This window comes from Pocillopora damicornis, chromosome 13 (assembly GCF_964200805.1).
Source record: "Pocillopora damicornis chromosome 13, jaPocDami1.2, whole genome shotgun sequence".
In the NCBI taxonomy this organism is placed as follows: domain Eukaryota; kingdom Metazoa; phylum Cnidaria; class Anthozoa; order Scleractinia; family Pocilloporidae; genus Pocillopora; species Pocillopora damicornis.
The window spans coordinates 8,283,248-8,310,856 of NC_142682.1; the positions used below are offsets into that span (position 1 = coordinate 8,283,248).

General features: G+C 39.2%; 4 pseudogenes across 2 annotated transcripts; 2 read left to right on the plus strand and 2 right to left on the minus strand.

Annotated features, from left to right (window-relative positions):
* Window positions 1-6,545: 6,545 nt before the first annotated feature.
* LOC149035321 (large subunit ribosomal RNA) lies at window positions 6,546-7,812 on the plus strand (annotated as a pseudogene).
* LOC149035322 (uncharacterized) lies at window positions 7,369-10,510 on the minus strand (annotated as a pseudogene). Its single transcript, XR_016182676.1, has one exon. The product of XR_016182676.1 is annotated as an uncharacterized LOC149035322 (transcript).
* Window positions 10,511-16,705: 6,195 nt separating this feature from the next.
* Window positions 16,706-21,724, minus strand: LOC149035323 (uncharacterized; annotated as a pseudogene). Its single transcript, XR_016182577.1, has 5 exons — window positions 21,547-21,724; window positions 20,915-21,217; window positions 19,580-19,751; window positions 18,952-19,333; window positions 16,706-17,556 (listed from the first exon to the last, which is right to left on the minus strand). The product of XR_016182577.1 is annotated as an uncharacterized LOC149035323 (transcript).
* Window positions 21,725-22,498: 774 nt separating this feature from the next.
* On the plus strand, window positions 22,499-23,533 carry LOC149035324 (uncharacterized; annotated as a pseudogene).
* Window positions 23,534-27,609: the final 4,076 nt, after the last annotated feature.

A 27,609-nucleotide genomic window follows, 5' to 3' on the forward strand; every position in this document is an offset into this window, starting at 1 on the left:
TTGAAGAGGCTCGAGAAATGTAGAGTTAATGGCATTTGCTTGGTCTGGTCCGGAGAGACTTGAAAATTGCTCAATGTTTATTAGATTCAATAGGTCACCGTTTCTTGACTTGGTGCCACTTAGCCGCTTAACCTCATCCTACCATTTCTGGGGATTTTTGCCCTTTAGCTGTTGAACCTTTGATTCGTAATAGCAGGCTTGACACGCTTTCCTCTCCTGGTTAACGAGGTTTCTAAGGTACTTGAATTGAGAGGACTCGGGGCCATGCATAGTAAAGGCCTTTTGTCTCTTCAGGATAAGGGCTTTCACTCTCTGAGTCATCCACGGGGTGTCAGCTGTACAAATACGAAATTGTTTCTTTGGCATTAAGATGTCAAGACCACAGATGCGCACTACCTTGGAAAAAACCTTCCACATTTCCTTGCACCCTCGAGTGGAGAAAACAATATGGACCGATCAATGCCATTCAGAAATCTCCCCATTGACACTTTAGAGCTGGCCCGTAGGTCTCACTTGGTAATGGCTTTCTTGGTGTTGTTGATGCGTTTCCTGTGCAGAGGAGTCGCCACCATGACATTATGATTGGACTACCCAAGTGGCGTGAAAGGTTTTGGGGGGGGAGTAGTGATCATGCATATTCGACATGTGTAACCTTGTTAACTTGCCCCATAGCTCTTGGCTGAGTGGTTTTGCCACAATGTACTGGGAAAAGGCATTCAACGCTGCTCTTGTGTACATTATAACCATCTTCTTGCAATACTAGACTACAACAGGCCTAAAATAATTTTGTGATAAATGTTGGTGGCACATTTGACAAGAAATGACTAAGAAAAGGACAAATTTGTGGGAGCTGATTAACATGCGTGCTGCCTGCAAGGCGCTCACACCTTATGGATAATTTCAACACCTCAAAACATCAAGCTCTTTGCCCGGTTGAAGGAATCTAAGGGGGTTATAATTTTCAATTTTGCTGAAAACTGGTTGCTAATTATTATGGCGTGGATGTGTTTTAACAGTAAATGAACATTTTGTATCTATAACATGGGACCTCATTGAAAAAGACAGCAAAAACATGTAATTTAAAAAAATTAAGTACCAAATATTTCGACAAGTAACTTTTGTTTGCATTCAATGTGGATATGGTCAAATCTGTTGTAACCAGCCAGGTTCTTCCCTGTCACACTACACTGTAATTCAATTGCTCCCCTTGCTTTTTTTTGTTAAAGCCCGTCATCCCCCCAATCCTTGGTTAGGTTGAAACTTTCCTATTTGGGTTTTGAGAACCCCCTCTTCATCACAATTTACAATGATCTTCCATGGGTAAGGAGGGGGGAAGGGTGTGATAGGGGTATCTTCTGGAAATAAGCAAATAGATGTACAGCTCAAATACTGAGTTAACACAATGTTTGAATGTTTCATTCATTGTTCAATAAATATTTATTGTTATACATGTAATAAAGCATTCAATTTTTAATTTTTTATACCCCTGAAGTTTACCAATGAATGAAGAAATATATGTCAAAATATTTGGCTTTGTAAAGTCAATGTTACAACAGAGTATCAGTAATAATTTTTCAAAGGATTATGCAAGTTGTATAAATACATAATTATAGAGTATTTTGTATCTAAACCTTTGATGCTCATTTGCAGAGCTCTGTCTTTGTTTATACATGTGTATATCTCTCCTAAATGACTAACTGATGAAAAAATGTAGGCTTGTGACATACAAGAGTGAAGATTTTGTGTGATCTTCCACCAGATACTGTACACTGTGCCAAGGTGTACTGTTTTGTATTTGATAAAACTCTTCAACACCCTCAGTGATTTGTTGGCCTTAAAAAGAATTATGTGGCAGAATGAAGTATGTTAGTTCACCATCTGTACAGCTTATAATTAAGGTAAAAAATATGTGCAATATGGCTCATGTTAAGTCTAGTCATTGTACATACATACATAGTTTATTTGATAACGCAGGACTGAAGTCCTGATGTGGACCTGCTTATCTACTGTTTAAAAACCAATGTATATACATGTGAATAAATAGAAAATCAACAGAAATTGAATAATAAATAATAATGATAATACAAATATAAATATATAGGACTATGGACTACAATTAAAAATATAGTTAAGAACTAGATGAAATAATTGTTAAAATTTTAAAATTTAGATATGATTAGATTAAGATAAGATTTATAAAGAAATTCCTCATTCCTATTTCTTATGGAAAATTCCTTATTATAACTTATAGAATTAATTAAGTCCTTACTAGATCTAAGTCTTTTTTTAAAACATTCTAAGCTAGAAGACTTTTTGATGGAATCAGGAAGTGAATTCCATGCAATGGCAGACCTATGTCTAAAAGTCAGCCTGCCAATTTCTGATTTAGGACTTGGAAATTTGATATTCATGGATTTCCTCAGGCAGTGAGATGATTGTTTTAACATTACTAGATCATTTAAAACATTGGTATTGCATCTATAGTAAGATTTATAGGCTTCTACTGACAGTCTCTTATTATAAAAAAATGATAAATTGTTCCAGCCTTTCAATTTATTCAATTGATCAGCATTTGAATTCCTTGAAAGTTTAAAAATAAGTTTAGAAGCTCGTATATGAGCACGCTCAAGATCATCCATTAGTGCAGGTGGGCAGGAACCCCATACTAGTATTCCGTATAGGACACTAGGAAGTACTGTCCTAAAATAAATGGTCTGTAGAATGGATGATGGCAAGAATTTAATTCTTCTGAGGACTGCTATTTTCTTATTAAAAGATTTTAACAGGCTTTTTGTGTGTTCTTGCCAAGAAAGATTACTGTCTATAGTTACTCCGAGACATTTACATGATGATTTAAATCCAATAAATTTTTCCCCATACTTAAAAGGCAGCAATGGACCAATGAATCTTTGTTTAGATAATAAGAAGGCTTCTGACTTAGTTTCATGGGCAATCAATCTGTTAGCACCACACCAACTAAAAACTTGATCCAGTATATCTTGCATGGCCTTAAATATAATATCAATATTATCGCTTACTGTAAATATGGTAGTATCATCAGCAAACATATAAAGTTCTCCTGAGGTTATAGATTCAGGAAAGTCATTGACATAAAGAGAGAACAGTTTAGGTCCTAGAATTTACCCTTGTGGTACTCCAAACTTGATAAAGCTAGTGTCTGATTTCACTTCATTAACTTGGACAAATTGGTTGCGATTTGACAGATAGCTTTTCATCTAAGATAGTAAATTTCCTGATATACCAACAGCTTTCAACTTTTGTAATAAGATGGTGTGGTTCACCGAGTCAAAGGCCTTCCTGAATTCAATAAACAGAACACCAACTTTGAGGTTTTCATCTAGGGCCCACTTCTAAGTGTCAGTAAGATGAAGGAGACCTTCTGTAGAATGATTCTTGCGAAAGCCCCATTGATTGTCACTAAGCAGGTCCTGAGCTTCAATATGATTGTCTATGCTGTCACTTATGATGTCTTCAAGAATCTTTCCCGGAATACTTAAGAGATATCAGTGGGTGCTCCCTTTTTTAAAACTGGCTTAACATGTGAGAGTTTCCAGTTTGTTGGAAAAACTGTATCATCTATACTTTTCTTGAAAACTGGCAGCAGCCTATGGATAGAAGATACCCCAAGGGGTTTGAGGTCCTTGGGTGAGACTAAGTCCAGTCCAATAGCTTTATTCAGCTGTGATGATTTTTCAATTTTTTTCTTCACTAGTTCCCAATTTAACTCTATGTCACATCTTGTAGGAGTGACTCTTGTGACATAAGAAGTTAAGGTCTTTGGATCAAGAGGTTCTAAATTCTTTGTAAGTTCTTCACTGATATTAATAAAGAACTCATTAAAGTAAGAAGCTTTCTCTAGATCACTGGTTAATACATCTTTACTGTCAGTTATTATGGGGCCAATAGTACTATCCTTACTTTTCCTTAGAACCTTGCTGGTTAATTTCCAAAATTGCCTAGGATCTTTAGAATTCATAAATTCCTGTTTCCAATAAGCAGCTTCCGATTGTCTTAACAACTTTTTTACTTCATTTCTCTTGCATTTATACAATTCCCATTTGACTTGATCTTGAGATGACTTGGCTTCTTTAAGTAACTTATAGTGAAGATTTATTTGCTTCCCTATGTAAGTAGAAATCCAGGGTAAAGATTTGCATCTTATTTTAACTTTCCTAGTTGGGAGGTGATGGTTGACTGTATCCTTATATTAATAGTCCCACAGGTACAAGCTATCGTCGACGTCAAAAATACCAGTAATTGCCATGGCGCATGTTCCATATCATTCCTAAATTGTTTGATGTCAAGTGATTTTTAAGCTATAGTTGTTATATACTTGGGTTTAGGATTAACTCTAGTAGTCATAAAGACAGCAAATACTAAGTTGTGATCAGAAATACCCAGGTCAATTGCGCCAGAGTTTTTCACTTTAGCTGGTTGGTTGGTGATGATGAGGTCAATGAGAGACTTTGAAGTAAGTGTGACTCTTGACGGGCAGGACATGATGTTTTTAAGGCCAAAAGAGGAAATTATCCTTTTCAGCCTTTTTCCATATTGAGATTCAGTCTTACTTGATCCTTTTAATATGTCGGAATTGAAGTCACCCAAAAGAATAATATTTTTCCTTCTAAGCCAGATGTTTTCTAGCACGTTCCTGAAATGATTGAAAAATAAGGAGTCTTGTGGTGGTCTATAAATACATGTAGGATGTTGGTGTTTCAGTTATTCAAACTTGTTTATGTGTCCAGGTTTCAGTGTTACAGTGTTGAACAAAACCTCACTGTATTTAATACATGCCCATGTATACAGGTATGCCATCAACATGTACTCCTTGTTGGGAATATAACAGATTAGATGCCTGGTTTACAATGTAGTTGTACCAGCTATAGGTGTGATACATCAACTTGTGAAGTTGTGACAATGCAGTTATTATTGGCAGCTATGGTGGTTGGTGAAATACATACTGTATCAAATAGCCTTGTCAAAGTAGACTTTGTAACCATATTAGGTAGCAAAGAACAGCTGGTCTTGTGGACTGGAATGTCTATCAGATGTGCATGGTGTTTGATACCCTTGGTTATCCATCTGCCATAGTGAGTACAGTTCCGTTTTGCATGAATCCACATACCAGAATTAATCAATGCCACCAAGAGAAGTACATGTGCTGTAGGTATATCGTGTAGATACAAAAAAAACCCTGAAAATTATAGAAGAAAGGTATCTACTTTCCAATGGCTGAATAATATTTAAAAATTTACCTTAGCATTGCATTGAGAAGGCTGTCTGCCATGAAGGGGCATAATGAAAAAAAAAAGTACTTCAAGGGGACCTCCTCAAATAGAAGGGGGATGTTGAAATTCTTGGGAAGAAATGTGCTCATCATGCAGAAAATAACAGTCCTTAAAGGAATTTTGAAGGCATTAATTTGTACTGACTCATAACTATGATTGTCAAAATGAATGTCTGAAGGCTATTTTTTCTCTGTTGACATCATTAACACAGTCAAAAAATCTAAGTATTGGTAAGTTTAAATAATTTTTCATTAAACTGCTGGTCAGGGCTAATGTAGCAATTAGCAAGTATTAGTAAGTTTAAATATTTTTTTATTAAACTGCTGGTTGGACAGCTAGTGTAGCAATTAGCCCAATAGAGAGATACCACAAAATAAAAATTATGGTCTTCAGTGTGCTTCCAGAAATTGTAAAAATTTTAGAATGTTGCTGGCAATAAAAGTCTATGTATGGACTTGAAATTTTTATTAGACCAAGTACTTTATCAAGGTTACCAATAGTAACATTCTTCACAAAGCTGTGAAGGACACATAAATTGGCTTATGATCACTATAGTATGACTCAAGTGTACCTGCAGATTTTACAAGATGTATATTTGTGTAAATGTGATCTATCAGAGTATGGTAGTCTGTAGTATACTGGTTAATCAACTGTGTATATCCTCTTTCTTTGATTAAACATTTGTTAAGAGCCCTTTTTTCTGTAGTCTGTTCCATTAGATTCACATTGAAATCGCCTAGGAGCACAACAGGAATGCTGCAGTCTGTTAATTTTGAGCTATGAAGGTGATTATTTAGGGCATCAATGAAGCTTGACAATTTTACATACGTTTTAGAACGGTAGATACTGATCACATGAACATTTGGAATTGGATCACTAAGAACCATAATGTTAATTTCCACATTATAGAAGTTAAACCTTTGTGGAACTTCTGCACATTTCAAATCATTCTTAATGTAAACAGCAGTTCCATAGCAAGTTATTTTTTAAGATTGATTGAAGTCATTCCTGTTAGACTGTTAGAGCCCAGCTCCCACGGCTTGGGTCCAACCAAGGAAGTTGCAGCTTGTGCCTCTTGTGGCTAGGGTCCCGTCTTTCCAACTGGTCGTCAACCATGGTGGACTACTTGCAGTGCTCTGTGACTGCTGCTGTAAGGTCATAAGGGTGGTGTTCTTATACAACACGCTTAGGACGCTGGTGGTCATATGGGTCCATCCCACCCATCTTGAAACACGGGCCAAGGAGTCTAACATGTGCGCGAGTCTTTGGGTAAGGGAAACCCCGAGGTGCAATGAAGGCAGCCTCATGCCGCCAAGGTGAGATCTGGTCCCCCTTTAGGTGGGGCTAGCGCATCATTGACTGACCTATCCTATCCTACCCTTAGGAAGGTTTGAGTGAGAGCATGTCTGTTGGGACCCGAAAGATGGTGAACTATGCCTGAATAGGGTGAAGCCAGAGGAAACTTTGGTGGAGGCTCGTAGGAATTCTAACTTGCAAATCGATCATTGAATTTGGGTATAGGGGCAAGAGACTAATTCAGCTGTCTAGTAGCTGGTTCCCACCAAAGTTTCCCTCAGGATAGCTGGCACTCAAAAATTTCAGTTTTATCAGGTAAAGCGAATTGTTAGAAGCCTAAGGGTCAAAAGGACCTTAACCTTTTCTCAAACTTTAAATTGGTAAGATGTCCAACTTGTCTGAATGAAGCCAGACTTGGAATGCAAGTGCCTAGTGGGCCATTTTTGACAAGTGGAACTGACAATGTGGGATGAAGCAAACGCGAAGTTAAGGTGCTCAAGACAACGCTCATCAGACCCAACAGAAGGTGTTGGTTGCTATAGACAGCAGGACGGTGGCCATGGAGGTTGGAACCCGCTAAGGAGTGTGTAGCAACTCGCCTGCTGTAGCAACTAGCCCTGAAAATAGATGGCACTTAAGTGTTGCACCTTTACTCTGCCATCAGGGTGAGCAGCCTGCCTCAATGAGTAGGAGGGTGCGGGGGTCGTGACGCAGCCTCCAGTGCGAGCCCAGGTCAAATGGCCCCTGGTGCAGATCTTGGTGGTAGTATGAAATATTCTAATGGGAACTTTAAAGACGGAAGTGGAGAAAGGTTCCATGTGAACAGCAGTTGGACATGGGGTAGTCGATCCTAAGATATAGGGTAATTCCATGTCAAAGCGCCCAATACTTGGGCTGCCTATCAAAAGGGAATTGGGTTAATATTCGCAAACCAGAACGCGAATATTGCCACTTGTTGGCAGGTGCAGGAACGCAACTGAATCTGGAGACGCTGGTGGGGGCCCCAGAAAGAGTTCTTTTTTGTTTTTAACGGACTTTCACCCTGAAATTGGATTGTCTGGAGGTAGGGTTCAATGTCAGGTAAAGCACCACACCTCTTGTTGTGTCTTGTGTGCTCTCAAGGCCCTTGAAAATCCAGGGGAGACGATTTTTAAGTCCCGTTGTACTCATAACCACAGCAGGTCTCCAAGATGAGCAGCCACTGATTTGATAGAACAATGCAGGTAAGGGAAGTCGGCAAAATGGATCGGTAACTTTGGGAAAGGATTGGCTCTAAGTGCTGGGTCTCTTGGGCTGAGACTTGAAGTGGTTGGATCCAGCCTGGACTGGCTGTGGTCAAGGAGAGCAGGGGGTTTTCTCTCTCTCTCTCCGAGGTTGCGGTGGGACAGAGAAGGAATCAGGCCCAGCTGTGACTCTCGGGTCAAATCGGGAGGCAACAAATGGCGAACTTGGAACTGGCATTGACTAGGGGAATCCAGCTGTTTAATTAAAACAAAGCATTGCAACGGCTAGAAATGGTGTAGACGCAATGTGATTTCTGCCCAGTGCTATGAATGTCAAAGTGAAGAAATTCAACCAAGCAAGGGTAAATGGCAGGAGTAACTATTACTCTCTTAAGGTAGCCAAATGCCTCGTCATCTAATTAGTGATGTGCATGAATGGATGAAAGAGATTCCCACTGTCTCTATCTACTATCAAGCAAAACTGCAGTAAAGGGAACGGACTTTGCCAAATCAGTGGGGAAAGAAGACACTGTTGAGCTTGACTCTAGTCGGACCTTGCAAAAAGACATGAGAGGTGTAGAATAAGTGGGAGCAGCTCGCTGTGCTGGTGAAATACCACTACTCTGATAGTTTTTTTACTTATTGGAGGGAGTGGAGGCAAACTGCAAGGTTCACTTTCTGGAGTTAAGGCTCACTTTCTGGAGTTAAGGCTCACTTTCTGGAGTTAAGGCTCACTTTCTGGAGTTAAGGCTCACTTTCTGGAGTTAAGGCTCACTTTCTGGAGTTAAGGCTCACTTTCTGGAGTTAAGGCTCTGTTTTAAACAACTGCTGTAGATCACCTTGACTTGAAAAGCGAGGTGCAAATGTCCAAATGGTCACGATTTCAAAACCAAAAACCCTAGACTTGTTTCTTGATATTACATGCAAACTAAGTGTTACACTCATTGTTAAGCCAACTGTTCTCAACGTAAGGAGTCATGCAGCCAAGACTGAAAAAAATCAGAACTAAAAAGAGAAAGGTTGCCTTCAAAAAACGAAAAAAAGCCTTGCATCTTCCTTAATGTTTTTTGCTGAAAAGTTTTCGCAAAGTCAGTGTTCAATTTGCCCTGTAGGCAGTCACTGTCACAACACAAGATCAAGACGATGTGAAGGTTCAACACGCATCTGTAACTTTCAAAGACAATTTGAAATCCGTAACTTTCAGAGACAAGTTCAAATCTGTAACTTTCAGAGATGAGTTCAAATCTGTAACTTTCAGAGATGATTTAAAATCCATAACTTTCAAAAATGACCTTTCAAAGACAAGCAAGGAGAACACACTTACTTCTTCTTGGCAGCCTCCTCTTTTTTTTCCTTCTCTTTGCCTTTGTCCTTTTTGGACACCTTTTCTTTGTTCTTTTTGGAACTGATGGCTTTGGCAGTGGTTGCCCTAGTGCCAGCCTTGTTTTTTGGCTGATACTTTGGAGGTGCCAGTGGCTGCAGTGGGCACTGGCACTGGAGCTTCTTTGCTCTTGCTTTCTTCTTGGTGGTGTTCTTGCACTGTTGCTCGTCCTCTTCACTTGTGCTGTCAGAAGAGCTGGATATTGGTGTGGAGGCAGCTGCTTTGGCTCTTTGGGTCTCTTTGTGCAAAGACTTGATGATCGCTGTCACCCTCATCGTCATCCTCAAAGCTCGGCAGACTGACAGCTTTCTTGCGGGGGCAAGAGCCACCATTTTGGCGTTGGCGCTGTCCATTGGCACGGGGCCTAGCACTGGGCATGTCCTGAGTGCAATTCTCATCCCAAGTGTTTCATTGCTGTCACTGCCTCCCAGGCCCTGAACTTGTGAACTCCTCATTGTTATCTACATCCCGGACTGATGTCCGTCTGGGGTTGTTTCTCCTTCTCTTTGTTATGGAATCAAGGATGTAATTCCTCATGGCTCTTGGACTAGGGTCTTCCTTGAACACCTGATGTTGGGGGTTCTCTGCTGACTTTGTCAGCAAAGTTCACCACATTTCTCATCAGGGTTTGGATGGCTAGGACCTGGGTGCTTACCATCATAAGTGGGCCAGCAGCGTTGAACCTGTCAATTATGCTTTGTTGTAATTCTGTATTTTCATTGAGGTTCCTCAATAGACTGACTACATCCTCCCTGCTGTGGGGTGTCTGGTCACCCTTGTCCTTATTGTCCAACCTAGCCATGGCAGGAAGGAGGTGGTCAAATGAGGACAACAGATCATCCACAAATTGCTCACGGAAGATTGTGCCATGGAACTGCCTTATTAAAGGCATATTGTCCTTTATTGTCATGGTGAGTTCTGAAATTGCGATGTTGGGCCATGACAACCACTTGCAGTTCCAACTATGGAGCCTGTTAAGGACGGCATCATCCATTGGGTCCTGAAATGCTGGGCCATAGTTTAGGAGAAATCTCCTTGGGAAATGTCAGTTGTAGCCGGTTTTTCTACTGATTGATGAGTTCCCTGACAAGGAGGATGCATCTGCAGAAAAAAACATTATTTCAGTCTCTTCTCTACAAAGGATCTAGAGACCAAATGTAGAGGACTTCAAAGAAAGAAGGAATATTCATCGCTAAAACTCGAGACTTGTGACTCAAGCTTAGCACATGTACAGTTCTCTTTGTGTTTGTGCGGCATCCTGTGGCTTGCATGCAAGAGAAAGCAAAGAGGGCACCATTGAAGACATGCCACGCAAAGAGACAAAACGAATGTTTGTTGCTGAAACTTGAGACTTGAAACTTGAGCCTAGCACATGTACATTTCCCTTAGCATTTGTGCAGCATCCTGAGGCTTGCATGCGAGGTAAGGAGAAGAGGGCATCATTGAAGACATGCGATGGGACAAGACAAAACGAATCTTCATTGCTGAAACTCCAGACTTGAAACTTGAGCTTAGAACATGTACAGTTCCCTTAGCATTTGTGGAGCATCCTGTGGCTTGCATGTGAGGGAAGAAGGAGAGGACACCAACCTGAGAGAGAGAGAGAGAGAGAGAGAGAATACAGTGAGCGGCAGTGAGTTTAACTTGCACAGCCCACAGGCATCAATGGATGGCTGCCTTTATTTAAAAATAAAAATAAACCTCAGGGTAGCCCCGTCAGACGCCCTAAAGAGCCATCTGCTATCAATGGGAGCCTTGAGTATAAACTGAATAAAATACATTACAATTTCATGTGAAATAGAAACACGAAGATATAAAACACATTTATAAGGCTTTAGATTTCTAAATTTAAAATTATGTATATAAAAATTACTCTACTTTGATGAATTATAAACTATGGATCCATAGTAATAAAACAATCATTTTGCAATTTCTGTCCGTACTGAAGGTAGATGGATTAAATTTTTTTGGCAAGTATCACAGCTATCTAAATGCTTATTGAAAGTAAAATAGTTCTTAAAAAACTGAGGACATTGCCCATTTATACATTTGTTCACTAAACTCAAAGTGTGCTTGGATTGCTTAGAGGCTGAAGTTGTCAAATTCAGTTTTGCGATCGCATCCTCGCTACTTGAAGCTCTGCATACATCCTTCGTGCTCATCTCTGTAAGGGCTCTAAAGCATTCTTATTTACTTGTCCACAGCATTCCCACATTGTCACAATATTCAATAATTGGTCTTATCATGGAAGTATAAATAATCTTCACTCTATGCCAAGTAATGCAGTAGCGAATTTGGGCAAGCATTCCAACCCTTTTACCAGCTTTAGCTAGGATGAATTTAACGTGATCGTTCCAACTGAGACATTCATCAAACACCACACTAAGATACTTGAAACGAGACACATGCTTGATAGAAGTGCCATTTACACTAACTGTAAAAGAATCTATATTAGACAGGCGGTGAAGTGCCAAATACCATAGCTTCAGTTTTGTAAACATTCAAAAACAAACTGTTCTGACAAAGCCAACACTTGATTGCTTTAAGTTCTTCCTTCAATCTTTCTTGTAATGCATTGACTTTGGAGGCGGCATAAAACAAAATGGTGTCATAAGTAAGTAAGTAACTTTATTTAACCACATATCGCATATGAGCGAATAGCTCGTTTAAATGCAAATGTGCCATGTGTCTCTTCCACCCATCCCACCCCAGGGGAGGACATCCACTGCACAGTGATCTTGTGCGTGGGAAATTAACGTCTCCTACCCCAACCCTGCAGGAGACGGGGCCTATGGTTTTACGTCCTATCCGAGAAGACGAAGCAATGTGAGTGAAGCATCTTTCTTAAGGACACAACGTCATGCCCAGCCAGGACTTGAATCCGGGCTGTCGGACCCAGAGTCCAGCACACTGACCACTGGACTACTCATGCCTACACTCATCCGCTTACATAAGCATACTGCAGCGATTCACAACATTGGGAAGATCATTTACATGAAGTATAAATAGTAAAGGTCCCAAAATGGATCCTTGCAGGACTCCAATGGAAATGGGCTCTGAATCAGATGATACACCCTGGAAGTCCAAAACCTGAGTTCGATCGTGGATCTTTAAACCATGCAAGCTCTTTATCTAATACACCCATATAAGATAGCTTTTGTAGTAATAAGTTATGATTAACCGTATCAAAGACTTTTTGAAACTCAATGAAAACTGCACCTGCTAGCATCCCTTGATCCATGTTCCTTCTAATAGTGTCTGCAAGTGAAAGAACAGCAAATTCGGTGGAATGACATTTTCGAAAACCACATTGAAATGGACTCAAAATATTATGTTCACGCAGATACTGATAAAGCTGATGATGAACAGCCCGCTCCAGTAATTTTGAGACAGTGGGTAGAATTGAGATGGGACGATAGTTATCCATTTCCACTACTTTGCCTAACTTAAAGAGAGGAGAAACTCTTGCAGACTTGAAATCCAATGGAACACGTCCAGATTTTAAAGAACAATTAATTATCTCTGCCAAGGGTTTAGCCACAATATCAATCAAGAGACAAACAAGAATATTGTCCAGTCCAATTGCTTTTCCGGTTTTCAAAGCACATAATTGAGCTTTGACAAAATCCTCCAAGACAACCTCAAATTTAAAAGCTGGATGCTGTACAATTTTATGATGGATGTTCTGGGACCCAGTTGAAGACGAGGATGCAGATGGTAAGCATTCCAAGAGCCGAGTAGTTGCACTGACGAAAAACTTATTAAATGCACTTGCAATAGCCTTTTTATCGGAGGTTATTGACTGCCCACTGTTTATTTTTGGCAAAACAGCTGTTTTCTCGCCAGGTAAAATTTTCTTTATTATTTTCCAGAAAGCTTTATGATCTTTGCCACTGTCTTTAACAAGACGATAATGATACAAAGCGTTGGCTTTCCTTATACTGTTAGAAACTTTATTTCTGCAGCACCGGTAATTAGCCCAGTCCTTAGAGTTATTCATCTTCCTTGGTCTCTTTAGAAGAAAATTACATCTGCGCATATTGATTTTAATGTTTTTACTTAGCCACGGACACATGTCTACACCTTGCACATGCTTATGAAGGACTGGAGCATGCTTGTTGGCTGCAGAGACAAAAGATGTTTTAAAATGGTCCCAAGGCTCATCCACACTTGCAGTTTGTCCATCAATAGAGTTGAAATTCCAATCAATACCAGCCAAGTTCCCTACGGAATTCACTTGTAATTTGCATAGTTCTTAAATGTTTTCATTTGAGCTGGAGCTTTTTGCCAATATAATTTTTGAATACAAGAGACTAACTCATGGTCACTCAAATGCAAAGAGACAACTCTGAAATTGCTTATATTTTGTGGACAGTTGGTCGCAATAAGGTCTATCAAAGAAGCAAAGTCTAACCATCCTTGCAGGACTAGCGATTAGTTGTTTAAAACTCATACTTTTGAACAAAGATTTGAGTTGTTTACTGTCAGGACTGTTACACTTGGATGACATAAAGCAGCAATTAAAGTCGCCGGTAAGAATTGTTTCTTTTCCTTGGACCACAGCACAAGCCAAAATAATGTCCAGTTTAGTCATAAATTGGTTGTCATAATATTGTGAAGAACTATCAGGTCCACAGAAAGTTTCAAGAAGAAAATTTCTCGACTTTGTGACAACAATTTTAAGCCAAAGGCTTTCAACTGAGTCAATTTCTAGATCATCCCTTCTGGTGACCAAAATATCATCGCGAACATAAGCCACTATGCTGCCATTTCTACCATCCCTGTCCTTCCTAAATAGCTTGTAGCCGGGAATGCCAAGCTCACCATCGCTCAAATCCCGCTTTGCTCAGGTTTCCGATAGAGTTCAAGTCTGTAATCCATTCTTCAAATCATTGCCCAATCAAATGCATAGCTGATCCACTTTACAAGAAAGGCTTTGGATGTTCTGATGAGCCATTTTTAGGCCCCGTAGTTTGATAGACTCCTGCAGTTCAGATATGCCGCTATAAATAGCCACTGGACCTGGATGTGTTTCAATATCCCCACAGAGGAGTAAGAGGCCAACAATAAATCCATTTGTAGCGGTAAAGTCACACCTTGAATAATAACCAAAATAATCTTGACCAGTAGAAGGCAAAACCAAAGAAAGAAGTTAACAAAATTTCCAAAGGTGAATCAAATAATCCCTACGGCTGCAGATTACTGGGTCTTGAGAACCAATAGGGAGCAAGGCATTATCTGAGTGGTGTCCATGGGCTGCAGGACTTACAGGTCTGCCTTCTTGCTGACCCGGGAGAGGGCGATGTAAGCCAGGCTGGCGGGCACAGTGGGTTAGTCGAGCCAGAGCAACAGGTGTTTCAGGTTCTGCCCCTGTGATTTGCAGATCGTTCTGGCATAGGCCAGCATGAAGGGGTAGGTTGTCATGTCGCCCTCTCCATCCACGGCATGGGTCACAGGAGGAATGAAGGTGCGTTCATTGTCTGGGAACTCTACGACCAGCATTGTTCCATGGCCATGGACGAGGCTCGCATCCTTTCCTTTGACAATCCTGCAGCCCTTGTTGTGGTTTTCCGTGATGATGATGCTCATTCCTCTGTATGGCAGGATGGGTTGACCATTGGCCACAGTGGCACAGGGGACGGTGCTCAGAGGTTGTTGGCTGTGGAAGAGCTTGCTCACCACTACGTTGTTGATGCGCTGGGCTGTGGCATGAGATGCCGTCATGATGGATGTTTGTGCCTGAAGGCTGTGAATATCTCCTTGTCTTCCAGGGGACAAGCTGTGCAAAGGACGACCACCTCCTGGAACTTGCTCAGTTGAGCCTGAGTGGGCTGCATGTAGCGCACGAGATCCAGGAAGTGGCCATAGTCTGGGTCCAGCACTCTGAAGTGCTGATACAGTGCGTGCTTGATCGAGTTGTTGCATTGAACGCGCCATCGCTCAGGATAGAGATGGTGTTGTGCACTTTGCCACCTACAGTCTGAAGGGGGTGCTGTTGGCAATTGTCTCCGGCCACTAGAACCATGGGACAGTTGTTGAGGCGCTTCAGAGTGCTGGCCACCAAGGAGAAGGTACGAGGGGAGATGAGGAGGTCATCCAGGACGACCAGGTCGTACCCCTTCAAGGCAAAGTTGACGTCTGCTGCCTGCTCTGGGTCCACCAGGATGAGGAAAGCTGTGTGGATCATCTCGGCATGTTAATCCGGGCCAAAGATGGCTCTGTAGCCCTGTGCCAGGAGCGCCACAGGGGCTACCAGAAGTAGTTTGAACTCCTGCATGATGGCGTAATGGATGGCCCATCATTGATTCGATAATTTCTCTTTATTTATCCAGAAATATACCTAAACTCTGTTTGCATTTTCTCCTACATCTGGCTCGTACAACAGAGTATCTGTAGAGCCTGAAGGGCGTTCATCAACTTCACACCAGCCACCACTATCATCTTCTATACTCCCTTCATTATCAACATCAGCAGTCGAAATACTGTCTTGCAAATCCTGTGTTTTGTCTTTTGTAACAGTTTCAGCATGTAAATTAGCGCTTAATGATGTGACATGGTTTTGAACAAACTCAGTCCAATCTTCATGGCCACTTCATTGTAAACTTATGTCATCTAGCCATGAATTTTGCACCTCTATGCCTTGATGTTTTTTAATAAATCACTTGTGCCTACAAGGTATTTAACTGCATCTAACACTTTCTTTGGTCTTACATTCTGAAACTGATAATGATGCTTATAGCTAAGATGTCTTTCAAGTTTAATTGGAATTGTCTGTGATTCATTCATGAGCCTTGGCAGGCAGTGCACAGTTGAATTTACATCACTTGGTATATTAACAATGTTGCCATCAATAGTCAACTGGCCCCCTCTTGGTAGTTTATGGATGTGCATAAAAGGGATGTGAGGTGATACTAGTCGTTCTTCTAATGGTGTCAAATTTAACAATTCAAGCTTCATAGGAAAACTCATTTTATTGGCTTAAGAGCAGCTAGGTAACTTCCCTTTGTTTAGATTTAAGTCACAAGTTGTGCAAATCCATTCAGTATTATCAACACTTTTCAACCACACAAGACTTTAAAAGATCTCGAGAACATACTTTGTACTTGGTGACATCACATTTCACTACTGAGGACTTGTACCACAACTGGTCACAGATATATTCTGGGCCACATTTAATGTGATTGTGAAACAAATTGATCATAGAAATTACATTGTGCTCATTTTTCTGAGCTTGTAAGTCATAACTATCAGTTGTTGGTCGTGATATAGTTTGTGCATTTTGATATTGCATTTTAGCACATTGTGCAATTCGATGAACACTCAGAACTGTTTTCTTAACTTTAACATAGTTTCTCTTTATTTGGCTCATGGGTTCTGAGTTTTTTACTTTTCTTTTCTTGAAACTCTGGTTATTGATTTTTTTTTCTATATTCTGGATTCTCTGCTTTCTGTTTCATGAGAGATCTTTTAGCAATTTCTTTTATGTGTTCTGGATTCTATACTTTGTGTTTTCTCTTAGACTGTTTGTCAATTTCTCTTACTTGTTCAAGGCTTGTCATTTTTCTTTTAGTGACAACTTTTTTCTTTTTCTCCTTAATTGTTTCAATGTTGTATCTTTGCATAGAATAAATGTTCTCGTTTTCTCTATATTCTGCATCACCTCTTTTCTTTTTCATGTATTCTTTTTTGCATGCTCTGCGTTCCTTTTCATCGATTAGTTTGTCTTCAATTAAAGTCTGACCTTGACCTCTTCTTTTTGACTTGGGTATATCAGAACTACTATTTTCTACTGTAGACATGTCATGAGTTTCACGTATATGTGCAATGTAAATTTTTGTGCATCCACTTGTCACATTCGTTGGTTGAACAATAGTCACAGGATTAAAAGTTTCATTTGATTCAGCAATATGAATTGATAAGTTGAGACAGTTGGTCACTGCTTGAATTATAATTGGATCAGCCCATGTTCCCTGACATGACATGTTACTCAAATTTCTTGCCAGGAATGCTTAGTATTACTTTCTATAAACTGTTCTGGGTTATGCATTAGATACTGAATGCCAAGATTACGGACATGTAAGTGGTTATCAGGATTGCCATTGAGTTTATCAGATACTGCTCGAAAAAAGCAGTCACCATCTCCCTAAACATCAAGGGCAATTCTATTGAATTCAGACAATCTGGTTTCAAGCAGGGGAATGGAGTTGGAAGCTGAGGCACCTTGTGTTGCTAATTGTGTATTTGTGCTGCATTTATTTGCATCACCAAGAATGCTATTGTCTTTCGCGACATGTACTTGCAGTGCCCATGTAATGAGCGGGCAGCATAATAATTTGCATATCTTGAACTATTCGGTTGTGATTGGTCAGCAGATAAACCTTTGAGAATACAAGAGTCTCTTGGCAGATTTCAGCTGCTGTCAATCAAACAGTTGGATGCGTAAGTAAATCCCAAGGTGACATAAAGTGAACAATAGGAGTAATTAACAATAGCCACGCTCTTAACGAAGCATTTAGCAAATTTGTTTGCAGGGAATTCTTAAATAGACTGACAGACTCACGTTGGTCAAAATGTTATCGGAATTATAGAAATTAGTATTGTGAAAATAGAAAATAGAATAAAAATGAATAAATAAATAAAAATAGAAAATTTCTTCTTGAGGACACCTTCAGTCATTGCTTGTGGCATTGGTGTTGCTGATGGAGTTGAGGTTGAAATTCTGGCAACCTTCTTTGCAGCCTTCTGCTTGCCACCATCGATCCAATATGAACTCTCCCTCTTTTCATAATAATAATAATAAAGGTCTTTTTTAAGAATTCATTGCGCAAACAGACGTGCAACAAATTACATGAAGAAAGATTGATTAATTGCAATTAAAAAGACATCTATTGATAAACACTGATTTAAAACGACTTGTCTGGACCTTAGGTAGAATATAATTATGCGACCTACTTCTCAACTGCCGTGTCCTCTGGGGAAGTAAAAGATCCCTTAAGGCAGTGTTCGTGGAAGAGATCCTTTGCCATAATTTCATATCTCTATCATGACAAACATCCAAGATACTATGCTGCTTTAAGCAGTAACCTAACTTATAACACCTGGCAAAGAGCTTATCAATACTACTTAAATATTTACTATGAAAAGCACACCCCCAGACCTCAATAGCGCATATGTAAAAACAGAAAGGATCAAACTTTGAAAAATTAAGTCCAAATTCTCCTTAGAGTATCGATAGTATTTACATATTCTTAAAATATACAACCTACTGCTAGCCTTACTCAGTAAATAATCAATATGAGTATCCCAATTAACTGGCACTTGCTCAAAGGTAACACCCAATAATTTCAGCTTATCTTTCCTCCCTATAATCTCAAGTGGTTCAGGAGGTGTCTTGGTAGTTCTACCTCGTAAAAGAAGTTCCCATGTTTTCATCAGATTGACTTTGAATCGGCAAACTAACAGTTATGTCATCAGCAAATTTAACTAGAAGATTCTTATCAGTGTTAACAGCTTTAATATCGTTAATAAAAATAGAAAATAGGACCGGCCTTAGGACTGTACCTTGGGGAACGCCACTATTTATAGAAACATATTCAACAACCCCCTGCTTCCTATGATCTAAAAAACTAATAAGCCAATTAATAATATATGGATTAATATTAACTTGCTTCAATTTACTACAAAGAATATTATGTGATACAGAGTCGAATGCTGTACTAAAGTCAAAGGAAAAAATTCTAACAAAATCAGCATTACCATTGAACCACTTTAACCATGTATGTTGGCATTTGATTAAAGCCATAGAATTATGGCCACCACGATAGGCAAACTGATCAAAATCAATATAGTCGTTACAAATATTAGAAAGCTCAAACCTATAGACCAATCGTTCAAAGAGTCTCGTGATAACAGCAGTTAAAGAAATTGGCCGAAGCTGGGTACAGCAAGTTAATGGAGATTCCTTTGGTAAAGGCTTGATGTCTGCCATCTTCCAAGAGGATGGTACTTTATGTTGTCGCAGCGAGCTCTTAAACACATCGGTAATAGCAGGGGCAAGATCATAGGCGAAATCTCTAAAAAGCCAGTATGGGAGCTCATCCGGGCCACTAGCAGTCCTCTTAAGCCTAGAGAGAAAACTTGTAACAACCTTAAGAGGTATTTTAGGTATTCTTGCACCATTAGGAATATCAATTGGTGCAGGGGCTATATATTCAGGGTCAGAGGATATGCTACAAAAGTATTTATTGATGATGTCTGGGTGAATAACTGAGCTAATCAACTGGGGCTCAGTATCTCTTCCAGTGAAGTTTGGATCTCTTCCAGTTTCATATGGCTTTTTAACTCTTTCTTCCTCCCTAAACTCCTCTTACCTTTTCTCCACCAGTAGCAGGTTTGTTGCGGCATCCCATCTGTTGATTTTACAGTGGAAATAGCGCCGCAAATCATCACCTGAATGGCATCCTGGCTGTTTGGACCAAGTGTCATCAACTATCCGCAACAGCTCAGCACTTTGAAAGTGAGTATGTATGGGACATGTTGCACCTAGAAATCAGTAAATAATGTCAGTTACTTCTACAAAACTGAGAAATGTAACTTGGGAACATTTGCCAATGCTTCATATTTTCCTTATTACAGATTAAGATAGAAGTTTTGCAAAATGGTATGAGATTGTGATTAGAATGTTACAAGATCTTGTTTACCTGTCATTCATAAAGATTTTACACTGAACAAAGCCGTTGTTGGAGGTGGCAGCCTTCATCCCCATAGCTAGAAGTAGGAACTGTTGGAAACAATATAAATTTCATGTACATTATATAATAATACAGTGGGATCTTGATTACTTAATCCTTCCTGAGGGTTTAATTACAGTGAAAGAAATCCAATGGCAATGACTTTGTTTGAGTTAAATCCAGATCTTTTGTAAAAAAATGCATACTATCAGAAGTGATAACTACTTAATCATCAGCTAACATGTTGTAAACCAACTATTGAAGATGTGATGACTATTTTTTTCAAAATCTTCGTGATCATTACAACCTATGTAGTGGTAGTTACCTTGATTAAATTCTTGACCTTTAACGATCGATAGCAATTTTGGAGTCAGTCCATGTCTCCTCAAACCATAGAGCAGTCTCTGCTTTTTCTCTCACAAATTACAAAAACATGGTTTTCAGAAATCTCGTTCATATTATCGCAAAAGTGCAAAATAAAACGTGTTTCAAAAATTGGTCGTCTGGTAAATGTTTAATATAGATACCTTATTTCCTCGAGATGTCTCTGTCGTTGTCAATGCCCAACATTTTCAATATGTTTGCCTCGATGGCCATTTTGTCCTTGCAGGCATCTTAACTGGGCTATTGCGTCGTAAAGCTGCAATGCCTTGTCTATGCAAAGGGTAACATATGGGTAGAAGTCAGTCAAGTATATTTTGACTAGTGTTAACTAATACAGATTAGTCATCTAAAGTTGTATGCGGTGTGTTAGTTCTGTGTAGTAAAAATTGGTGATTGGTGAACATGAAACGATAAGTCTACATATGTACGGTTTTCACCTGGAGTTAAAATTAAAGAAACTAGAAAAACATTAGCCCAGAAACTAATTTGGCCATTCAGAATTCAAATGCTACTGTTCAAGCTGGTGTCTACCTTGGTTTAACTTACATGTAATCCAGCACACTTACTAACAATGTTCTATTATTTTCGTACCTTCCTTTTTCTTTCGTAATTCTTGGTTCTTGCCAATTAGCTCTTCATTTTCCTTTTTCAGCTGATGGATGATGTCCCCAGGCATTTGGGTGATCTCGTCTGGGTGAAGAGCAACTTGACACCAGTACTGAGTATTGCTTTGTAGTAGTCTACTCTTCTGTAGACAGCCATCCCAACTATGATCCGTAGCCAACTTTAACCAAGCTGGCCTGTAGGCTATTGAAAAGTAGGCAGTGGCTATGAAGCTTCCTCCATTGCCAGAGGCTCTCTCCAGTGAGTTGAAGAGAAAAAAATGGGTTGTTGCTACCCATCAATGGTGCACAGATATTTATGAAAGCAGGATTGATCAGGGATTCTACGAGCTCTTATGAGAGCTCCTGATCAATATGCTGTATTTCTTGTACGGAACACATGACTGAAATTATGAGACTCTTGAAACTTAGGTTGTTTTAGTGATTGAAGAGGACTTATGATTAAAGCAGCTTTTTTTCCTGAAGTTAATTGTTTCAAGGGAACAATAGTTGTGACATTAGAGCCAATTAGACAGCAGTTGCCAACAGTTACGCATCTGAATTCATTACATTTGTCTGTAAAAAAGACTTTTCTTTAATAATCAGTCCTGGATATGTTGCTGAATCCTGGGCGATGTGATGGCCTAGGGTTCTCTTAAACATCACCACTTAAAGAGATTATTCTATGAGGTAGATGGTGGGTTTGCAGCTGATGATGTTTAAATTTCTTTAACATTCTTGCATCAATGTACATGCCAAACGATGAAGACTTATTATGCATTCCATACTTTGTGTCCATAAAAACAGATCAGCAGTCATTTTACCATCAGGAATGAAATTAAAGCCGATCAGACAAAACGTTTGCATCAGGGATTGTAGAAGACACTATAAGGAGGGATTGTACCTAAAACTAGTAGGTGAGAATTGGGACAGTGCCTTAAACTTAAATGATGTCGAGGAGGCAGTGAATAATTTGGAAGCAAAAATTAAACACCACATGGATGAGTGTATGCCGTTGCGGTCAGTACACATGTCATCGCGTGATCCGGTGTAAATGACACCCTTAGTAAAATCGTTAATGAGGGTAAAGTCAAGAATAGCTCCAAGCAATAAATTACGGCTGGCTGAGGTTAACAGGAAAATAAGAGAATTGATTAGTAAGAACAGAAGAACACTTGCAAAGGCACCTGTCGGATCCAGAGAATGGTGGAAGCACGTAGATAACTTGTGGCATCAACGCAGCATTTCTGCTAACATGACATTGGACACTAAATCACTGGAGAAGCTAAACGACTACTTCGCCGATTTGTGCACTGATGACGCATATATGAAGCCTGTACCAGCTATTGTGGATAAGAGCTTAGAAGCCCCTCAGATATCAGAAAGACACGTGTGGAATTGCTTACAACATCTGAAGAAAACCGCTATGGGACCAGATCTCATTCCCTTTTGGATTTGGAGGGATCATGCTGAGATCTTCACAAGTGTCATTCATAAGATCTGGAATGTTTCCCTGAAAACTGGCAAATGGCCCTCCTCGTGGAAAAGGGTCCACGTGACGCCCCTCCCTAAGATCGACATCCCTAAGGGCAAGCAGGACTTCAGAGGAATTGAGATCACGCCTGTAATTGCACACGCGTTTGAGAAAGCTGTTTATAACACTCATGCACGAGACATTATTGAATGCATCTGAGTTCAACACAGTTTGCTTATACAACAAGGGGGAGTTGCACTGATGCGCTCTTGAGCATGCAGCATACCATCTACAGCTATTTAGACGAGCAAGACTGCAAAGCCGTCCGAGTATTTGCAATGAATTTTAGTAAAGCATTTGACTGTGTCGATCATGAACTCCTGTCATCTAAGCTTAGGCAATTGCTATTAAATCCCCTTATTGTGAACTGGTATTTAGGCTTTCTTGAGAAACACCAGCAGGGAGTAGTTTATAATGGTTTTGAGGGACAGTGGCGTGAGGTTATGGGGGTACGACACAAGGTATTGTCAGTGGGCCATATCTTTTTAACGTGTTTATTAACGACTTGGAGATCAATCTGGAAGGTTGCCCAGTCTTGCTTAAATATGCTGATGATTCTACAATTATCGTCCCTTTTTGGGGAAACGGCCAGTGTTGCACTGACATGGTGGATCAGTTTCTTAGCTGGTCCACCTGCAATCGTATGACATGCAATCCAACAAAATGCAAGGAGATTATTTTCCGTAAGAAAGGTTTCAGTCAGGACATCGTGCCAGTTAGTAATATACTGCAGTGCGCAGAGTTATCCATATTAGGTGTTACCTTCCAACAAAATTGTAAATACAGAAGTCACGTGCGCACAAAAGTAATTAAGGCGAACAAGTCATTATTTGTATCAGGATGTTTACGTAAGGAAGGAATGTCCCAGAAGGAAGTAGATCACCTTTTTAACGCAATAGTTTTACCAAATTTTTCTTACGCTCTGCCGGTTTATGGTGCCTCAGATTCCGACCTTTCTGTAATACAGAAGTTTTTAGACCGGTATATGAAAAGAAAGTTTATGTCCAAGAATGTAAATATCAGAGATTTGCTAGAGAAGGCAGACAGGACACTCTACAAAAAAAGATTGAATGACCCTGAATGCCAGTTCTTCCAGTTTTTACCTAAGGAAAAGAACATGAGGTACAATCTTAGAAATATGTGTCCCTAGAATCTACACTGACAGGTTTAAGAACGTTTTTAGTAACAGAATAATTTTTAGATATGATTTGTAAATAGCTTTTTTTTAGTTAATATTGTAACTTAGGATATGTGATTTTATCTTAAAAAATAAAGATTATTATTATAATTATATTATTATACTTTAATGTTCTCAGCTGCACAAAACTGAGGTAGAACTTTTGCCTAACAAAAACAAAACTTTTTAGAGGATAATAGGCACTTTGATTTTGCCAGCCATTCTCTAAAGGAACAATGGTTTGCCTCAGACTGCACAAGTTTTAGCTAAGATGAACTTGGAATACATTTCTTAATGTATGATTTGGCAACATCTCAAATTAATCTTCTCTTTCACAAAAATTTGATAGCTTTTCTGTAAGGAATTCTGGAAGGTTCTCTTTCACATTTCTTCCTAGAATGCAACCTACTTGTAGAAAAAAAGCCTTGCCCTTGATAACCTACATGTCATTTTATCTGCATTGTAGTATGGTTGCTCACTGAATTATCGTGAGGTATTTTCAGTTATAGTTCCTAATTGGTAAATTGTGTTGAACTCTTACCATGCTGATCATTCGGAGAGGTAATGGAATCAAATCTCTGGAATTGCTTAGCATAGATTTGCTTGGACATGTACTTAGCATGAATATTGTGTTCGTATTTGACGTCGAGTTGCTGGTATTTGGCTTTCATTTGCTGGTATTTGGCTTTGATTTATTGTAATTTTGCTTTCACATGCTGGTATTTGGCTTTCATTTGCTCATACTTGGCTTTCATATGCTGGCATTTTGTTTTCTCGCTTTTCACATAACCCCAACAAGCAGGGGATTCGACGAACACTCTGTACGTGTCCTAGCTTTTCGATTTACCCCAGCTAGTCAAGGGTTGTTGTGATGTTTCTATCATTGAACATACAAGAGGCTCATTGCCATGATGCAAGAATCCATTGACCAAGAAAGCTGCAAACACACTATAAGCCTTCAAGCCTACACTACACAACATGGCGAATCCTGGGAATCAGTGTTTTATCAGGTGACCTTTACAAGTACTTCCCGAAGACAACAAAACAATTGATCTAAAGCTACCGCTGTTTTTTAAGCCTTATTTTGTATACTCATACTTATAATCAATTGCAAGCTGCAGTGAGCTTAGCCCCATGTAAAGCAGCAAACCTGAACAACGAGATTAAATAGATACATTATGAAGACTTACCTGTTGTGTTTTGTAGATTATGAAGAACGAATCATGAAAGACGCTTACCTCAAAACAAGCGATGCCAGTATATTTCCTAGGCTACATTCTGAACCATTTACGCCAGAGATCTTCAGTGTGGACCTTTGCCTTTCTCCATATAATCCTTTAAAAATCTTGGCGTACATTTACCAAACCTTCGCTGTGACGTTTGAGTGGAATGCACCTTGCTATATTCACCAGGCTGGGTGGTTCACTAATGCTAACAGAATACATTATGAATTCAAAACTGTTGAGCAGCGATACATCCAAGAAGAGCCAAGAATGAAAGCTATAGCCAAAGAAAAAAGCCATTTCTCAAGGAAGTCAACTCACTTCCAGTTGCATGATGTACACTAATTTGAACCTGCGCTAGTCTGCGGTTTGCTTTTCCACTGGTCAGCGGCTCAACAGGGCAAAAAAGTTCACAGGAATTGACCAAGCGCTTTTTTTTGCCCCCCACACCTCCCATGCTCATAAATGCTATGCATTCACGCGTAAAAATGAAATGTATTCAATCAAGTTATAAGTACAAGAATTGTGATGACACCGGCAAACCACAGCTGCATAGAAGACTTATATGTATCTCACAGGATTGTAGAACAAAGTTTATGACCCCCAATACTGGAAGGTTGCACCTGTGATGTCTCAGGAAAGATGGCGCAATTCAAGATGGCGAATGTTTTGAATTTTGAAGAGCTTTTACTAGGTGGAAGTGAACTTTTGAGGAAAAACTAATTACTCTGATGGTGTACTTGAAATATATACTGAACAGCTATGTGAAAAGAAAGTGTTCCCTGGTGAAAATCTTTCAAGGATCTTTAAGGATCTTACAAGATCTTCATGAGGACCTTTGAGGATCCTCTTGAGGATCTTCATGAGGATCTTCAAAATTCTTGTTAAGATCTTCAAGGATCCTTCATTTTCTTGCCAAGATCTTCAAGGATCTTTGATTTTCTTGCCAAGATCTTCAAGGATCTTTCATTTTCTTGCCAAGATCTTCAAGGATCTTTGATTTTCTTGCCAAGATCTTCAAGGATCTTTCATTTTCTTGCCAAGATCTTCAAGGATCTTTGATTTTCTTGCCAAGATCTTCAAGGATCTTTCATTTTCTTGCCAAGATCTTCAAGGATCTTTCATTTTCTTGCCAAGATCTTCAAGGATCTTTCATTTTCTTGCCAAGATCTTCAAGGATCTTTCATTTTCTTGCCAAGATCTTTGAGGATCTTTGACTTTCTTGAGAAGATCTTTAAGGATCTTTCATTTTCCTGTCAAGATCTTGTCTGGATCTTCAAAGATCCTTTAAAGATCTTTGAAAATTCTTTGAGGATCTTCCAAATTCTTGTTAAGATCTTTGAGGATCTCTCATTTTCTTGCCAAGATCTTCAAGGATCTTTTTGAAAATTTTGAAGATCCTTAAAGATCTTGGAAAGAAAATAAAAGACCCTTAAAGATCTTGGCAATAAATTGGAAGATCTTTGAAGATCTTGGCATAAAAAAGAAAGATCCTTGAAGATTTTGACAGCCAAATTAAAGATCTTTGCAAGAGATTTGAAGATCCTTAAAGATCTTGACAAGAATGTCAGTGAACCTTGAAGATCCTGGCAAGGAAATGGAAGATCGTTGAAGATCTTAGCAAGAATGTTATAGAACCTTTGAAATTTTGACAAGAAAATAAGCATACTTAAATCCTCATACTAAGTTAAAAAGAAAAATTGAACCAAACATAAAAAAATGAAATAAAACTTTTTTTTATTGCTAAACGAGAATAGTCCAGTTGGGAGTTATTTTTTTTTTTATTTTTTTATTTTATTATTTTTTTAAAATTTTATTTATTTTTTTTATTTTCACTTAAAGCACAAATACTAGAATAATACAAACAAATACAAAGTTAATTACACTACAGCTTACGCTACTCACTAACACTAATTACGAAGTACTGCGTTACATTACATTCACAGTCGGCTAGATTTAATTTATGTTGTGATTATATAATATAAACCTAATTTGTACAAATACTTCTACATCTAATTCCTTTTTTGGTAGAACGACTGTATATACAACTGCGTCTATAACTGTTAATACCCGATACTCATCTATTGAGTTAGTTGGGAGTTATTTAGAATCGCGGCTGACTCTAATTATCGCAGTCGCGCGATAACATGGAATTGAGGCTTATCCTGAATCGGCTAATGTTGCCAAGTTCGTAATGGCAGAAGACCGCGAAAATTCAAGCGAACACTTCACATTGGGAGATATTAATCGACAGGAACTTCAAAAGAAAACTTTATATGAGCTGAAGGAAATTCTGAAACAGTCTGGTCAAAAAGTTAGCGGGAAAAAGAGCGATCTGGTAGAAAGAATTTGTGGCGTCTTGGCGTCGAGCACATGTGACACTCCATCGACTTCAAAGACAGCAGAAGCGCAGTTTTTAGAACTATCTGCTCCACACAAGAGCAAAGACAATGACTTAAGCTATGATACTCTAATTAGAGATGTCAAAGGGAACAATCTGTGGCAGAAGGACTTGAGAAATTTGCCAGCGTTTGACTTTGTCCATCTATACGACTACTTGGTCATACAAACAAACAAGTATGATCACATCGCTCTGAAGACTAGTGGCTATAAGAAATTGAAAGCTTTCCAGTTTTTTGCCAAAGGTCATATCAAAGATTTGGAGCTTGCAGAAGTTGGAGGACTTGTCTACATCAAAGGAGAAGTTTTGGCTTCTATGAAGCAAACAAAATACTCAGTTGCAATAGTAT